General features: G+C 40.0%; 1 long non-coding RNA gene across 1 annotated transcript in view; it reads right to left on the reverse strand.

Annotated features, from left to right (window-relative positions):
* The window catches only part of LOC106726456, a 55,906-nt gene extending 51,287 nt beyond the window's left edge, over nt 1-4,619 (reverse strand). The window contains exons 1-2 of the long non-coding RNA XR_001362532.1: nt 4,538-4,619; nt 884-961 (exon numbers count right to left, since the gene is read on the reverse strand). This is a non-coding gene — a long non-coding RNA (uncharacterized LOC106726456). The remainder of the gene's footprint in view (nt 1-883; nt 962-4,537) is intronic.
* Between the last annotated feature and the right edge of the window lie 8,038 nt (nt 4,620-12,657).

The raw sequence follows: 12,657 nt of genomic DNA on the forward strand, positions 1-12,657 counted from the left end.
CATCTGGAGCTCTGCCTATGGTTTCCTCTAAATTCCAACTCATGTAGGGAAGGGGCAGATGAAAGTGTGTGAGAGGGCAGAGGTTAACACAAGAGTCCCGTGGGCCCTGCCACGTCCAAAATTCTATGTCTCTCACCCCCACCACCACCCACCCCCTCCATTTCTCTGAAGTGCAAATGCTGACCTGTTCCACTGTAAACCCTGCTTGAGATTAAACAGAATTTTTAATAGAACCTGTAAAACCATCCCTTCCAAATTTCCTCCCTGGACAGTAGTTACAGTCACCTCTGACCACACCAAACCCAGAAGCAGCCTTTCTACATTTTATCTCAGTTCCCATCAGCATGCTTGCAACTTCCCACAGTTTATTTTCATCTCTCCCTCGAAAACAAGGCCTCTTGTGAAATGAGAGAAGACAGGGTCAGTACACTCACTCACCTGCTGCCTAGAAAGGAAACACTGCACAAACCCGGGGAAGCCTGCAAAGGGGCGGGCGTGGGGGGAGCGGTACCCGGTACCCAGAGGCCGCACAGCTAATTTGCAAGCAGATACTGCCCATTGGATTCCTTATGCGACCGAAGTCTCAAGTTTAAATAACTTTGTACTTGGAGAGGGGGCCGGGAATAAAGAAGGTGGGGGAATTGCCGTGATTTTGCAATCAGTCTAGTAGCCAACCCCTCCACACCAACGTTCAGAATAATAAATAAACTTTGGAGCCGGGTATGAATTTATATATCATCTGGCTCAACTCACACCTTAGCGATGTTTTTAAACAGGCAAACAGGGAAGTGACCTGTCCCAGGCCACAGGACTCATGAGTGGCACAGTCAGTGGGTGAGGGCATTTCAAGTTATAGGAACAGAAAGAGAGAAGCTCATGTTACCTCAGATCGTGAAGACTTGCTTTAGGATGCACAGGGTGGGCACTTTCCATGGCAGCATAGCCAGCTGAGCACTGAACACTGCGGGTGCAAAAGGGTAGCTCTAGTAAATGAGTTGCTTGGCTCCATTTACACACGGATTTCTTTCAAAAAATGGGGCCGGCTCTATTTATCCTGAGGTTTCGCATCCGCAGATTCTGCATTTGCAGATTCAACTAACCACGGATCAAAAAAAAAAAGTATTTTCGCATTCCCAACTACAGGTCAAAACCACAGATTGAAAATACTGTTTTCCATAGCTGTTGATTGAATCCACCGATTCAAGGGGCTAACCTTAGATTTTGGAGGAGTCAAAAGTTACACGCGATATACCAGCCCATGGCCCCCTAACCCCGCACTTGGTTCAAGGGTCAACTGCATATGCTCAGTCTTCTATTATGTATTTTTGCATTCCCAACTACAGGTCAAAATCACAGATTGAAAATACTGTTTTCCATAGCTGTTGATTGAATCCACCGATTCAAGGGGCTAACCTTAGATTTTGGAGGAGTCAAAAGTTACACGCGATATACCAGCCCATGGCCCCCTAACCCCGCACTTGGTTCAAGGGTCAACTGCATATGCTCAGTCTTCTATTATGGACAATAACTACTCTTGGCCTTTGCTTTTTTTTTTTTGTAAGCTTCGGTTGGATTAGGAGTCGAGCCTGCAATCGAGGTACAGTGCCCTTGACCAAATTGAACCGGGGACCCTTCAGGCCAAGGCTCTATCCACTGAGCAAACTAGCTAAGGCTCTGCCTTTGCTTGCCTTTGCTTTTTACTGCTTTTGTTCATAGGGACACATATCTCTATTCTCCTCTGTGCTTAATTCCTGCTTCCCAGGGTTTCTACTTCCTGTGGGACCTTTCTGACTTATTATTGTGTGTCTCCTGCCTTCTGCTCCTCTCTGCAGTTCACTACCCTCGAATAGACTTACATTCAAGCTCCAAGGAGGAGGATCCAATGGGCTCAATTAGGAACTCTGCCTAGTTCTGCAGAGCTCTCCCACCAGACCTCAGGGCTAATACAGAAGATGACAATAGGAAGATGTCCTTCCCTGGTCAATCAGGTTAGGATAGAGAGAGACAAAGTTGAACAGTCATCTTTCCTCAGAATGGGGCTTTAGGCATGGAAAACACTTAAAGCATAATAGGTTCCTCCCCAATTAGTACTTTGGACTAGATCCAACGTCTCCTCAGTTCTATCGTAGTATCCAGTGGTGAATAGGAAACTATTTCTGGAGCCAGGCTATCTGGGACTTAATCCCCTTACTCTTACTTTCTAGCCAGTTATGCTTAAGGAAAATTAGGCAACCCCAGATTCCCTATTTTTAACATCAATAGCATAATATCACCTGTCTTGTGGGAGGACTGGGGTAATTTGCATAGAATGCTTAGAAGAGACTCTGACATGTACTAGTAAGTGTTCAATAATTTAGATATTGTGATTATTGTCATATTTTTCCATAGCGCACCTGTAATTGTTTTTTTTTAATCTAATTCTTTGACACTTTTCCCACAAAGAATGGAGTCTAATTCTTCTCCTTTAAATATGGTCCACCTTAGTGACTTGCTTCTAATAGGTAGAATGCAACAACAGTGATGCTGCATGATCTCCAGGCTAGGTGGGGGAAGGCAATAAGAGTCTCTGCTTTGTTGGGATTCCTGCCCTCAGAACTCAGCCATCTTGCTGTGAGGAATCCCAGGACCCATGGAAAGGCCTCGTAGAGGTATTCCAGCAGACAGCCTGAGCTGAGGTCTCAGTCAACAACCAGAATAACCACCAGATATATTAGTAAATAAACTTCAGCTAATCCAAGTCCTCAACTTTCAAGTCTTCCACTCAAGGTCCCAGACATCGTGGTTCAGAGTAAGTAATCCACTCAAGCCTTGTTTGAATTCCACAGAATCTATGAGCATCATTACTGGTTGATTTATACCATTTAAGAGGTCATTTATGTAGCCATAGTAAGTAGAACAGGCCTTTTATTTCTTTATCTCTCTGACTGCACTATTCATGGGGATCGTCACAGGAATCTGGGGGATATTAGATTATCTCTAAAGTTTGGCTTCTACACTGAAGTTTTTCTTAACCAGGAGGTAGATGAAAATGGTCTAGGAGCTTTATTTTAAAAATGCATAGTCCAAGTTCTATGCCACACATGCTGACCAGTGGATATGGGACTTAATTATATGTAACTTGGCAATGTTGCTTATTTAACTTCAACGAATCTCCACAAGAGACCACTGGTATACCAAGTCCCCACCCTCAGTTTAGAGGGCAATAGCTCAAGACCTTCACCCATACTCATTAGGAGTTCCCTAAGAATCTCTATGTACCCAGCTCTGCTGCCCGAGGACCTGAGAGGAAGACCACACTCCCATTCTAGGAATGAATTGGAATCCATTAGATATTTCCGCTGTGTAAGCTTCTCCTGATGGAATCCAGGTCTTAAATGGAAGATACCAAACTACAACCTTCAAAAGTGTATTTCTAATATATTGCCATTAGTCCGCCAATTCTTCCCTTCAAAATATGGAGAGCTGGGTACAAGATGAAGATGTTTACTCTCACTACTTCTATTCTACATTGTGCTGGAGGTTTTTGCCAGAGCTATTAGGTAAGAAAAAGAAGTAAAAGGCATCCAGATTGGAAAGGAAGAAGGAAAACTATCTCTATTTGCAGGTGACACATTCTTACATACGAAATCTGGAGAGTTTAATAATGTGTCCTTCTGGGCCCCAAAGACCAAAAGGAATTGTTCTCCCTCTCCCTTCCCCACTCCCCAGATCAATGATGCTCAAACTTTAGTGTGCAAAAGAGTTCTTAAACACAAATTCATAGGCCCAAGTCCCAGAGATTCTGAAACTTAAGGAGGTGAATTTCAGGCCACACTGTAAAACTCAGCATGATTCAGTGATACCAATAAGTATAGGAAGAAGACATTAAGTGCTAGTTCTCCGTCCACCCTCTTTTCTTTCCTCACTTTCCCTTGCCCCTCAGAGAAGCTGTGGCAAATAAACATGTTTGTTAGAAATCAGATTAAGTCCGGAGCCAGCCCATTCTACTGTTTTCTTTCTCTGCCTTAAGAACCATTTCTAAACTCCTGTTTGATCATCCTTGCCATATTAACAGGGCTTGGTGTGTTTTTTTTCTTCTTCATTCTTTTGATATATGCTGTGAATTTGGGTTTCCATGGTGTTATTGTTGTTGTTGTTTTACAGTGCATTTCACCAAGAGTTCCTTTCCAAATGCAAGCATGTTCCTAAAGCCATATGACTCATAAAATGTATTTCTCCACCCACCCACCTCATTCTCTGGCATGATAGCAAATCTTTAACAGATTGCCTTGCATCTAGCGAGATGGCCCTCCATGCTCACCTAAATAATTTATACTGATCCACACTTGCTCAAAATAATGGAAATGATAACGTTGTAAAGAAAGTATATTACTGTGTTCCCAAGCCTATTCACCAGAGGAACATTATTGGTATTCCGAGATATACAGAAAACCTGATAGCTGAAAGTTCAAAAACCACAGATACGAGCCTTTTTGAAACATTTCTCAATAGCCAGCTAAGAACAGCATTTTCTTAGAGGGCAAAGTCTATTACATACTAGATAATGTCAATACTTCACCGACAACGGGGCAGAAATAGCTCTCTCGTTGTATACTGCTGCTGCAAATTTTCTATCAGCCAAAAACTGTGGTTTCCTGAAGTAGCAAAAACCTGAAAAAAAAAATAGAGCAGTTCAGAGAGAAGGAATCAGAATAGGCAGTGATTCATGCATCCTCAGGAAGAGGGTGGGTATGACCTCTAGACACCTTTCAACCCTGTTTTGTTTTTCTGCCATTCTACCAAAACTCTACTTTATATTCAAATATTAGTTGCACCTCTAAAACAATCAATATGTTCTCACTCCTCCTCCCCATTCCTCAATGTTTTGGCTTTAAACTTTCCCCCAGGAAACTGATCAGACATCAATACAAATTAAGTTTAAGTTACTTTATTCATGCAATTCTTTAAGGTAGAGTGAACATGGGTAGCATCAAAGAAACACTCCAAGCCAAATATAGCTCTGGAGTTGAAGTCTGTATTTCACCTAGAGTGTAAGACAACACTATTTGCTCCTTTGAAGGGAGAAGAAAGGATATATTCTTGACCCTAAGTGGCCTATTCTTGATCTCTTGCAAATATGAAAAGCTGGTAGCTGGGTATTTATGTACTAAACTCTGCCTCCTCCTCCACATACCATGTTTGGAGGAATTCAGAGGCACTTCCTGTTTGGGGTCATGACCCAAGGCCAGAAACTACAACTTAGACAGAATTAGAGCAACAATATCTGCAAGTGGGACTTGCACCTCCTATAAGGCCTTCCTCTCCAGCCAAGAAACCTAGAACCCAAACCTAGGCAGAAGGCTGTAGGGGAGCCAAGGAGGGTCATTAAAGAAACACAGCTCTGTATGATTTCACTCGTAAGTGGAATACCAACAAAAAGAAACAAACAATAAAACAAAAACAGACTCAGATACAAACAACAGATTGGTGGTTATCAGAGGGGAAGGAATGGGGAGGAGGATGAAATGAGTAAAGGGCATCAAATATATAGTGGTGGATGGAAACTAGACTTTGGTGATGAACACACTATAGTGTATATAGATATTGAATTATAATGTACACCTGACACATATAATGTAATCAACCAATGTTACCTCAATTATTTTTTAAAAAGAAGAGACAGCTTTATTTGTATCATTTATTGCTCTTTGAACTCACAGTGCCTGGCTTCCTTTCTCTCACACACATACACTCTCCTGGGGGTGAGAAGAGTGGCTCAAAAAGTGGATTACAGTTTTCGGAAATAGTAACATCCCTTTCAGATCTAAAGTCAAGTTTATAGGACTGTCAGTAAGGAAACTTGAAAGCTCAACTTTTTAAAATTAATCCATCTAAAAGCTACATAGCAACAGAGGCATAAGCAGGAAATACCTATTTCAGTTTGAAGGAGATTTTGCCAGTTTGCAAAATTACCTGGTTAATTAATTCAGGTCTTGTAGTAATAGAATTAATTTAAAACCAAAATATCCATCATGGAACAGAAATAGATCTGCTGTTTTTATCAAGCTAATCACCAGGATAATTGCCAAACCTCGCCCTTAATTTTGTGCCATTTCATGTAATGGTTTACATGCACTATACATACATATATCCCTGTATTAATAAACATGCGTTTTCTAAGGCTAAATTTACAGCCAGAAAATTCCCTCCCAGAGGTAATCTGCTGTCACTGATATTTGCTGATTTATAAATATTTGCAACAAATTCATCTTTCAAAATACATTTGTGATAGAATCACCAGGTTGTGATCTGTGGTTTATAGCGTCATCTTTTGCATACCTGGGCACATGTGTGCAGACCTAACCATCCACAAACAGCCCTCAGCCGCAAAAGTGATGGATCCTGGGAGTTAAATTTGTCAAACTTTAATCATGCTTGGAAACAGCTTGAAATTGTGTAATATTCCTTAATATATTTATCAATTTATTATTTTGTAGGTATTTGCCAGTAAAAAGATTTTATTATAATTTCTGAAAATCCACTCAACATAGATACAATAAGGACATAGATTTTTGTTGTTGTTAATACTCACCCGAGGATATTTTTCCCATTGATTTCTAGACAGAGCGGAAGGGAGGGGGAGAAACAGAGAGAAACAGTGATGTGAGACAGGCCTCTCACACGCGCCCCAACCAGCCCAGGGATGGAGCCTGCAACCGAGGTAGGTGCCCTTGACTGGAATCAAACCCGGGACCCTTCAGTCTGAAGGCAGAAGCTCCAACCAAGGAGCCAAACCAGCTAGAGCAGGACATAGATTTTTAGATGAGGTTTTTATTCTTTTATCTATAATAATAAAAGCATAATATGCTAATTAGACCAGACGACCTTCCGGATGAAGCCAGGGCTGCCAGGGAAGCCTGGGTCCCGGGTGCCAGAGGGCAGCTGGGGGAAGGAAGGCCTACTCTTGCATGAATTTCGTGCATTGGGCCTCTAGTTAAACTATAAACTTCAATAAGAAAATTCTAGTTAAATACTTGGTATGTAAATAAAATTATACATTATATATACATTTATCTATAAGTAAATAAAATTATATATGTACAGATAAGTTGCATAAATTCAACAAAAAATATTAATGTCTCTCATCCAAAATTTTGTTTATTCTCCATAATTACTAGACCCATTGAATTTGAGTCAGAGAGCCCAAAATTACACTGAGAGAGGTCAGTGTCCTCACCTGTGTGAAAGGTCAGTGTCCTCACCTGTGTGAGGTAAACAGTTAGTCAGCAGCAGAAAATTGCTAGGCGTGTCTATGACAAACTTCTAATGTGTGTTATTCCACAATGATTTTTTTAAAGGTATAAGTGGGGGAAGAGTGGATGAGTTGACTTTCGTATTGTATGTCATATTAAAACTTCCCTATTATGTTATATTAAAACTGTCAAGCTAAAAGAAGGCTTCAATAATCAATAAAGGCCTTACAGATCCAGAATATAAAGAAGGCATTCTTAAGGCAAAATGACTTTCAAAGACAGACAAGTAAGTTCTGTTTTGATTTTTAACGAGACACAAATATCTACAGAAAATTGTTCTTCGGAAAAAAAGATTAGTCTAATGTATTCATTGTGGATTAAGTGTAACATACACACAAGACACATTCCATGGAGTGTTTATTATAGACTTGCACAGTCAGTATGCAATGCTGCTATTTTCTCTCTCCTCTCACAAATAGCAGACTTCATTTTCCTGTAGAGATTGTTGAAAGGGTTTTCAATGTTCTGAGAATTGGGAGTCATTATGAGATGCTTACTGAAAAAACTCAGTTGCTTACTCAGATTAAGCTAAAAGCAAAAGGCTATTATTTCCAGTCTAAATTGTCCTAATGGGATTGGGTCAATCAGTTTCTTTCCTAGATCTTTATTAAAAATGTTTTCCTTTTCTCTCACTAAAATGTCTGTTGCTTAAGAGCAGAGTGATTACGTTTGCAAACTCCTGGTGAACCTGTGTGAGTGGCATGATTACAAACTCAAGGCTAGACTTCAATGCTGCATGTCACGAAATAGCTGCTTAAAACTAGAGACTGTTTGGACTGAACGGGGAGGAGGAAGTTTGTTTACAAATACACCATTGTTGCTGTTCTTCAATGGATACCCATACACCAGTTTGCCTCAATTGTGAGGCAATTACTACCTCTGTTTAAAGAATTTAGATTCTAAGTATCTAAGTATCTTCTTCATGAAGGTGGGCTTTGGAATCTGAAAAGATTTGGAATCGAGTCCTGCTTTTGCCCTTAGTAGCCAGTGCTCTTGGGCAAACCCCTTAACCCCTATGAACCTTTGTTTCTCTATCTGGAAAATGATATATATTTTTTTCTTTATTATTTTGTTCCATCACCATTTATCCCCCCATAGCCTCTTCCACCTCCCCTCATTCCCCTTCCACCTTCCCTCATCCCCCTCAGCCCACACCCCCTCCCCCTCCACCCGCGCCCACAATCACCACACTGTTGTTCGTGTCCATGAATTCTCTCTATTTTTTTTTTTTCCTTTTTGGCTCAATCCCTCCACCCACCTGAAAAATGATATTAATATGTACTTTTCAAGTTTGTTGGGAGATTAAAGAGAGCATGCTTTGTAAAGAGTTACTACAATAGCAAAAAATAAATATTTTAAGACAAAAGAAGTTTTAAGTTGTTAGAATGTGAGTGACAGAAACAACATTTCAAGAGGTCAATAAATAACCCCCAGAGGAAATTCTTGAGTTCTTAAAGTTGGTTATTTTCATTCACTTGTAAATAATACTTGTTAGGGCTTACTGTGTTCAAGTAAAGGGAGAACAAAAGAAAGTGTCTGGATAGCTGAACCAGTTCCTTACATAATTTTTAAAGTATCTTTTTATTGGATTTTAGAGAAAGAGGGAGAGGGAGATAGAAACATTGATTGGCTGCCTCCTGTACGTCCCCTACTGGGAATCGAGCCTGCAATCTGGCATGGGCCCTCCCTGACTGGGAATCAAACCACTGAACAACACGGGCTGGGCAAGAATTTTAATTCTGGTCGTAAACAAGGAGATAAGACTTGCCAGCAAATGACTATAAGTCAGATCAGAAAGTCATCCTGGCTGGCTCTAACTGGTTTGGCTCCTGAATAGAACATCAGCCTGTGGACTGAAGAGTCCCGGGTTCGATTCCAATCAAGGGCACATGCCCGGGTTGCCAGCTTGATCTCCAGTGTGGGGCATGCAGGAAGCAGCGGATCAATGATTCTCTCTCATCATTGATGTTTCTATCTCTCTCCCTTTCCCTTCCTCTCTGAAATCAATAAAAATATATTTTAAAAAAACAACACAACCTACCACAAAGCCCACCCACCCTCTAAAATCATCTTGCTCAGTCAGATTATTCTAGAGAATTTTAAAATTCAACTATATTTTTAAGAGTTGTAGTTACATCTCTATTTTACAGATGAAGAAACTTGGGTCCCCAAAGATGAAGTCAAGTAACCAAGTTCGAGTAGGATCAAAACAAGAAGTCATCTATTGTGTTTCTCCTTCCTCACACAACAGGTAAGTTCTCTTTGTCTGAGTCAACTGGAAATACCCTCTGAACATTGCATGTCTCTTCTAAGAAAGGAAGAGAACATTTAAACTGCAAATGAAAAATCTCTACGATACTTTGGACCTTAGGCTTTTCCGTGGCCTTAGTCCTTCTTTTCTACTATTCTTTCTTCTACAGACATTTGATTTCTGATGAGAATACAGGACTTTCTTCTGATGATTTATTGTCTGACAAGCAATCCCAGGTATTCCTAGGCTAATGTTTTCTTTCTTCCTTCCTCCCTTCTTTCTTTCCACCTGGCCTCTTATGACACTGGACTTTGACCCAGTGTTCTTAGATTGACGCTGGAATCCATGTATGCCAAAGATCTGAAGGAGTCCTGGGCATGGTGAACATCATAACAATACTCAGGATAGACAGAGACCAATTCGTAGCAAGACTCTCCTAATGTTAGTGAAAGACTCTAACACAGTGGTTCTCAACCTTCTGGCCCTTTAAATACAGTTCCTCATGTTGTGACCCAACCATAAAGTTATTTTCGTTGCTACTTCATAACTGTAATGTTGCTACTGTTATGAATCATAATGTAAATATCTGATATGCAGGATGGTCTTAGGCGACCCCTGTGAAAGGGTCGTTTGACCGCCAAAGGGGTCGCGACCCACAGGTTGAGAACCGCTGCTCTAAACTCTTAGCCCAAAACTGAAGAAGGTGGGGAATCCCAAAAATCACTGAGATTGAATTTCTCACCAGTCCATGTCAGAGTCAAAATTAAAAGAAAGGAAAAAAAGAAAGAAAAGAAGAAAGGAGTTGGCTGACATTTATCAACACTACACTTTATTTGCACAGTGATTGTTTTCAATCAATACCTATAGATAAATTGGCTTCAGCCAGAATAACAGGTTTAATAGCTACTATCACTGAACATCTACCAGGAGCTTTATCTACATTATTTAATTTTACTAATCATCACAACAGCCCTATAATTTGGATGTGATTATTCCTGTCTCAGAGGTTAGCACAACAAGGCTAGGGAAGTTAAGTAACTGCCCAAGATCACACAGATAGTAAATAGGGGACTGAGATTAGGATCCACGTCTGTCAGGAACCATTTCCCCTGAATTGTCCTGATGCTTGAGCACTTATTAGAAGTTGGGACATATTTGGAATTTACTTCAATTCTTTGTTCCACGGTTCTTCAGTCTCTTCCAAAGACTTTGACTCTCATGTTCCTTTGATTCACCTTTGTATCTTCTATTGGGCTAATTCACTATCTGACCCAGACCACAAACCCATTTCAACTCATGGCCTCCTGTCAACACTCTCCTGTCATCTGACTCCGGGCCAATCCTGGTTTGCTTTTGTTATTCTTGTTTGGTGCTGACAGCTCCTAGAGCCCACACTCCACTGTGTGACCCAGAGGAGATACTAAGTGTCAAGGCAGCCATTCAGAGAAAGTGGGGATGAGCACAGAATGCAGTAATCAGGAAAGGTTCCTGGTTGAGAGGAGATGGATGGGAAGAGATCATTAAGTGGAAAGAAGGAGAAGGTCATTGTATAGAGGAAGGAAGAGGATAAAAACATATTGAAATAAAAATGAGGGCATTAAGTAGATCACACTAGGAGAAGTAGAGAATTAATCTTGGTAATAGAGATTACTTTGAGTAGATGGGACAGGATTAACTATGAATGGTCTGGATGTAAGTTTAATTTTGATGTAATCCAATTTATCTTTCTGTTGTTGTTGCCTGTGCTTTTGGTGTCATATCCAAGAAATCATTGCCAAATCCAATGTTAGGAAGCTGCACCTCATCAATTGTTTTTAACTTTATAAGGTATAATTTATATACCATAAAATTCACTCACCCTAACTGTGCAGTTCAATGATCTTTATTAAATTTACACAGTTGTGCAACCACACCACAATCCAGTTTTGAAATGATTCATTACTGCAAAAACATCCTTTGTGCCAGTTTACAGTCAATCCCTAATCCTAGCCGCAGACAACCACTGATCTGCTTTCTGTTTCTGTAGATTTGCTTGTACCTGACTAAATTTTAAAAGTTATTTTCACATAATCTTTTTAAAAACTAGCATTTCATAGAAATTGGGCATGGGGGGAAGTATCTCACATTATCCTTCATCACACTCTCTATGCTTTTTTATAAATTTCTCTTCAATGATTTACCTTTTTGCTATCATTTTATTTTTATTTTAAATCTTTGTCAAAAGCAAATTTCAGTATAGGGGATAAAGGGTGATGGAAGGAGACTTGACTTGGGGTAGTGAACACACAATACAATGTATAGATGATGTGTGTGTTCACTATCCCAAGAACTGTACACCTAAAATCTATATAATTTTATTAACCAATGTCACCCCAATAAATTCAATAATAAAAATAAATAAATAAAAAGGGAAAAAAGCAAATTTGAAAAATCAATCTTGTTGGTAAGTGGCACACTTAAAATATGTTATTAGGATTTTATTTAGTCCCTAGAGTAGCGGTTCTCAACTTGTGGGTCGAGACCCCTTTGGCGGTCAAACGACCCATTCACAGGGGTCGCCTAAGACCATCCTGCATATCAGATATTTACATTACGATTCATAACAGTAGCAACATTACAGTTATGAAGTAGCAATGAAAATAATTTTATGGTTGGGTCACAACATGAAGAACTGTATTTAAAAGGCCAGAAGGTTGAGAACCACTGCCTTACAGTGTATCTCCTATCACTGAGTCTAATTTCTTTCTAAAATAAGACATGAGATTTCCACTAAGGCACCCAGGTGGGTTATATGCCTGTCCTAATCAACAGCCACCTGTCATGATCAAACAGATTTCTAGGTTGTTTATATTCTCTCTTTCTTCCTTCCTTCTTAACCCAAGACTGAACCTCTTACTGCTCAGTACCAATCATATGTGCTCTGTACACATTACCACCTGTACTGGGTGGAATTCAGAGGCCTCAGCTGAGACTTAAACATGCTGTAAGTGAATTCTTTGGGGCCTTGGTATGTGGAGGCCCATACCCATGTTATTACTCACATTGAGCTCCTTCTAAAACAAGTGTTTAATAAAAACAATAATGAGGAAGAAAGGAGTTTAAATATATATATAT

Source organism: Myotis brandtii, unplaced genomic scaffold (assembly GCF_000412655.1).
Source record: "Myotis brandtii unplaced genomic scaffold, ASM41265v1 scaffold266, whole genome shotgun sequence".
NCBI lineage: Eukaryota > Metazoa > Chordata > Mammalia > Chiroptera > Vespertilionidae > Myotis > Myotis brandtii.